This window comes from Helianthus annuus, chromosome 17, assembly GCF_002127325.2.
Source record: "Helianthus annuus cultivar XRQ/B chromosome 17, HanXRQr2.0-SUNRISE, whole genome shotgun sequence".
Classification (NCBI taxonomy): Eukaryota; Viridiplantae; Streptophyta; class Magnoliopsida; order Asterales; family Asteraceae; genus Helianthus; species Helianthus annuus.
The window spans coordinates 169,283,485-169,289,581 of NC_035449.2; positions in this window are offsets into that span (position 1 = coordinate 169,283,485).

Below are 6,097 nucleotides of genomic sequence, written 5' to 3' on the forward strand. Positions count from 1 at the left end.
TGGGCAATAATCATCCCATCTGAAATTTTCCCAGCTAAACCCTTCAGGTAACTTTTCATCATCTTGATCTATCTGACATGCTTTACCATCAGCTGAAACATATTTGTCCCAACTAAATCCTGTTGATGATTTCTTCTCATCATGATTCACCATACATGCTCTCTTTGAAGAATCCTCAATCACCTTTTTACCATGAGCCACCTGCGGTTCTTGTTGATGTGATTGTTGAGCAACTTGATGATAGATCGCTTTCCGATAGTAGTCATTGTTGTTGAATGGGTTCTGAGCTCCACTTGTTTCGCGATTTGTGCACTACCTCTTGAAATGCCCTTTTTCCCTGCAACGAAAACAAGTAGAAACACATGCATCACGGAAATCATCTCGTCCCGTGATTTGTTTGAATTTCTCAGCTCTTCTTAACACACTCGCCAAACACCATTTTATATCCATCAATTCCATTTCTTCAGCATCAATCTGATCGTAATCCTCTTTAGTAAGCATTGGATTCCTGATCCGACCTGCCACTAAGCTTCCATACGACTCCAACACAGTTCCCAACAAAGACATGTGACTTTTTACCATTTCTTTTGAATAATCTTGATCATTCTCAAGATTTAATACAATGTTGCATTGCAACTTCCTGTCATTCTTGTATCCAGACAAGTTTGGATCAAATGATGGATATGATGAAAAACTCGTTTTGCTGCTTGATCCTTTAGATAACCCTCCCGATGAACTTTTTGCATTGAATGCAGTTTCAACTTTTGGTGACATGTTGGTCTTTTCATTCAACCCTGCTTTGTAATACAGACCGATATGTTGTTCACCATCGAAGTCTTTCATTCATAAAATCTTTCTTTGTTCCATCTCTTGAGCTTCCAATTTCTCAATGAACTTACTCAAACTTAGATTGTTAAACCCTTTCTTATTTCTTAACATCATCAAGTATATGCCCCAAGTTTCATGTGGCAAAGCATCAGCCAGTTTCTCAATCAACTCTTCATTGTCCTTATTGATGCTCACGCTCCTCATATTTACTAACAAATTTCAGTATCTTTCAATTATCTACTTTGTGCTTTCAGTTTTCAAACCACGAAATAGATCAAACTCTTTTTTTAGAAGCGATTTTTTATTCTTAATCATTTCTTGACTTCCAACAAACTTAGATCTTAATGCTTTCCAAATTGAATATGCACTCTCACTGTGTTGCAATAAGACCAGAATATCTTCTTTCACAGCTTGTTGCAATAAACTGATCATCATTTTCTCGTTTTTGAATTTCTTTTTCTCATCCGCACTAAGATCTTTAATAGCAATCTCCTCTTCGTCATCATTCCTTGGTCTAACATATTTAGTCTCAATACTTTCCCAAGCATCCAAATAATTTGCTTGCACCCAATTTTCGAAACGTTCTTCCCAACCTTTATATTCCTCGATATTCATGAGCTTAGGTGGTTTCTGCATCGTGCTCGTTTCATTTTCCAACATTGCTTGCTGAGTAATAGTTATCGGAGTAGCAAACGCGTTGTAGAATTCCTCTTCCATGTTTCGGTTTTCAAAATTACAAAACTCAGACAGTTCAAATGAAATTACACTTCAAACGAAATTCCCTGTTCAAACGAAATCACCCGTACAAACGAAATACCAACTTCAAGCAGAATTAACCTTTTGGTGCGAAATCACTAATTCCGTTCGAAATTAACCTTCTTTCAAACGAAATTGCTAATTCCGTGGGGAATTATCAAACGGAATTGTCTTTTGAAGTGAAATTACTAATTTCGCTTGAACCTTTCAAACGAAATTATGCTCTGGTGCGAAATTAACCCCTAATTCCGTGCGGAATTATGCTGATTTCATCATCTCAAGCTGAATTTTGTCAAATTGATCAAGTTATTGGCTGATTTTAGTTCTGAAACTCTTTAGGGTTTGTTAAAACAGTAATGCACACATGATATGTGAAATTCAAACCATTTTGACCTTAAAATCAAGTTTAATTTGAAAAAGAAGGTATAGAAATCAGAAATTGCAGCTGAATTGGTATGAACTCTTCCTCCTGAGCTCTGATACCACTTGTAGGATCGTTTTCAGACCCGAACGAGTCGTTCAGAAGAGTTTATACTCAAAACGAAAGACGGAAACAGACGTAATGAGTTCAATTGAGCAAGATATACACTTTAAACTGTCTCTTGATTGATTTGACAACAATTTACAGCGAGTCGACACTTCGGCAGCACTTCGTTACACAAGCCGGAAAGTTACAACTGATTTCGCTTGAAGGGTATTTATAGTGAACTAATTCCGCTTGAACAGGTCCAAACGAAATTAGATTCCAAGCGGAATTTAATTCCGCACGGAATTACATGCATAATACTTTCAAGCGGAATTACCCTCTCATGCGAAATTACTTATATTCTCGAACTACGTGCCCTGATCTATCTATTCTAAAACAAGACTCGATACAAGACAAAGTCGACAGACGCATGCACCACAATCACCTGTTCAAAATCCTTGTCCCATATCTTCAGTTTCTGGTGTATTTGATGTTGATGTTGAAATTGATGATGTAAATGATGATGAGGAAGATGATGAGGAAGATGATGAAAAGTAGATGATGATGAAGATAAGAAAGATGATGCAGATGATGTGTTTTCTACTAGTAGTCATGATGATGATGACGGGAATGATGACGACGATCAAGGCTCTTCAGGTATCAAAGTTACGGAAGCGTCGTGAAGTGAATGTTGACGATTATCTTCATGACGATGCTAATGAAGAACCTGAAAATGTTGAAGGTGAGGGGGAGAATGTTGATGATAAAAGTATTGATGAAAGTGAGAAATTGATTCTTCGTCTTGAACCGGATATAGAGGAAGGTGAAATTAGGCATACTTATACTATGGATGATATTATCAAAATGACGCACATTGAAGATATTAACTTCAAGTTTGATTTTGAAGAAGAACTGATCAGTTTAATATCAATCAGCAGCCCGATTATTAGTATAAGTACGTTGAAGAAGCTGATAATTACGATAGGGTTGAAGTTGAAGATTGGAGTGATGAGGATCAATCTGATAGTGCACATATTGATACGTCTAATTTTCCGACGCTTGCTGAATTCTTCAGTTAAGTAAACATCGATGAGTTACGAAGGAGAGTTGAAGAATGTATAAAGAACAAGAGTTTTGATGAAATGTCTAAAGAAGAACGAATTGAAGAAAAGAAAAAATGGTTCAGGAAAGATTTTGAAAGAAAATTCAAACGACCGCTGAAGTTCTACAAGAGAGATAGGGCAGTGTCTTTGGGTGACATTATGCCGCAAGTGAATGCGTATGCAATCAGACGAGAGTATGGCGTTCAGCATTTTGCGTACATTCAAGACATCATGTCTTTACCATGGTGGGATGTAGAAGAACTTCCAAAGGTTAGAACGTTAACGTATCCTGTTAGGGAACATGATATGCCTATCTGGGGTCTTATGAAGTTCGAGGCATTCAAAGATTTTAAACACTAGAAGCCACATCAACCGAAGAAAGTGAAGAGGGTTGATCCAGTTACAGGTATTGAAGAGACGATCTTGCAGATAAAGAAACCCAGAGTGTTAAAGAATATCCCTTTGCCGAAGATGGAAGAAGAGTTTCACAAAGGGTTCTTGTGTTGGGTATATAGTTGTATGTCTACTGAAGCCGTGATAACATACAAAGTGGAGAATGAAGTAAGACACATCCACTTGTATGATCCGATGTGGATTGTTAACTGCTCAGCTGAAGATATCAAGTGTTTGTTCGTTAACAAGATTTGTTATAAAGCTGAAGACAAAGATCAGGCTTTACAATTTCAGAAAGTGGCAACTATATGCTTCCAGAAAGGAATCAATTCAAAGAATGAATGGTCGTCTAAGTGGAGGAATATTGAGAAAGAGGAAACTCTGAAAGCTGAGAAAGAAAGAAAGGAACGTGAAGCGCTTAAAGATGAATGGATGAAAATACAAGCTGAAGAGAAACTAAAAGCGGCTAAAGAAAATGAGAAGCTGAAGAGTGCATTGAAGAGAAAGCCGAAGCAGAGGGAAGAAAAGTTCAAGTCCCTGTGAAGAAAGTGCTGAAGACGACCTGACTGAAGACTCCGACAATATCCAAAGGGGAGTTTGTTGGTACATAATGTCTATAGCCTACGTCAACATTCTAGGTTGTTCAAGTAGCTTGTAATAGGGGTTAAATGTGAAAATATTAATGTTATATGTGTATATAACCATTTCGTACGAAATGGGTAGTTAGGCCATTTCGCATGAAATGGAGCTTGCCATTTCGTGCGGAATGGTTCTTGTTGGTTTCGTACTAAATGGTTCTCCTATAAATAGGAGAGTAGGGTTTTCCATTTGGTACGAATTGGTGAACTGTGTAACGAAGTGCTGTCAAATTCTCACCGTGTATACAAGTTGAAAATCAATGGAAAACTAGTTTTAAACATATATCTCTGCTTCTACACCATTCTATCACCGATTCTCAGTTATTAGAGTGTTTCCGCCTCTCTAGTGACTTAGATTTGACTCTGAACGACTCATATAGGTCGTACATCGATCCTACACATAGCTTTGTTCAGAACCTCATAAGATTCTTTCAGTCTGTTCATGTTATGAATCAATGTGTTGTTTTGCTTTTTCACAGTCTCACAGTTTTCACATTTCTCGGGCATCTTTGCTGCGTCAGCTTCCTCTTCAATCTTTAAAGCTGGAAATTCTTTGGCCTGCTTCTTTATCACTCGAGCATTCTCAACATCATTGTCATCTTGCTCATCTCATAATTTTTCATATTCTTTTATTCTGTTTACATAATACAAAGTATCATCATCACTATCATCTTGTTTTCTAAATTTGTTCTCTATCACTCAAGCATTTTCCATATCTCTCTCAGCTAGAAATCTTAAGTGCAATTTCATTCTGCTTGCATAATAATCATCATCACTATCTTCAACAATTTGAGCAACAAAAGCCTTAGGCTTTAATAAATCTTCATCTGGACAGTATTTGTCCCAGCTAAAACCTTCTGGCAATCTCTCATCATCTTGATCTATTATACCATAACAAGCTTTCTTTGAATCTTCAATCTCCTTCCTTGCATGTGAAGTTTGTGGCGATTGTTACTGATACGGCTGTTGAGTAACTTGATGATAAATCGCTTTCCGAAAATAATCATTGTTGCCGAACGGATTTTGAGCTCCACTTGCTTCGCGGTTTGTACATTCTCGCTTGAAATGCCCTTTTTCCTTGCAACAAAAACAAGTAACTTCAGATTTATCAAATCCTAAAGTTGAAACATTAGCATCACGAAAATCATCTCTTCCCGTAATCTGTTTAAACTTCTCAGCTCTTCTCAACACACTAGCCAAACACCACTTAATATCCATTAATTCCATCTCCTCAGCATCAATCTGATCGTAATCCTCTTTTGTCAACATTGGATTTCCGATCCTTCCTGCAACTAAACTCTCATAAGATTCTAACATAGTTACCAACAAGGACATATGACCTTTTGCAACCTCTTCCGAGAAATTCTAACCATTCTCAAGATTTAACGCAATGTTGCATTGTAGTACTTTGCCATTCTTGTTTGCTGAAAAATTTGGATCGAATGATGGATATGAAGAGAATTCAGTTTTGTTGTTTGATTCCCGAGAAGAATTTTTTGCATTGAAAGCAGTTTCAATCTTTGGTGCAATGTTGGTCTTATCACTAGTACATCCTTTGTAATACAGACCAATGTCTTGTTCAACGTCAACATCCTTTATTCTCGCTATCTTTCGTTGTTCCATCTCTTGAGCTTTGAGTTGTTCAATAAACGTACTCAGCGTTAGTGTAGGATCGTTGTTGACAGTCGTTTGAGTCAATCAGAGCTAGCAACTACCGAAAATGCAGCGGAAATACATAATCGGCATGAATCAAAGCAGAAATGGTGTAGAAACAGAAGTAAATCACTTTAAAACAGTTTTCTCATTGATCTTTCACAAAATACACGAGCAGCAGTTCGGCTACACTAGAGACATGAACGTACAAAATGAGAAAACAACTACACTATTTACAGGGGCAGTGATTTGGCTTATAT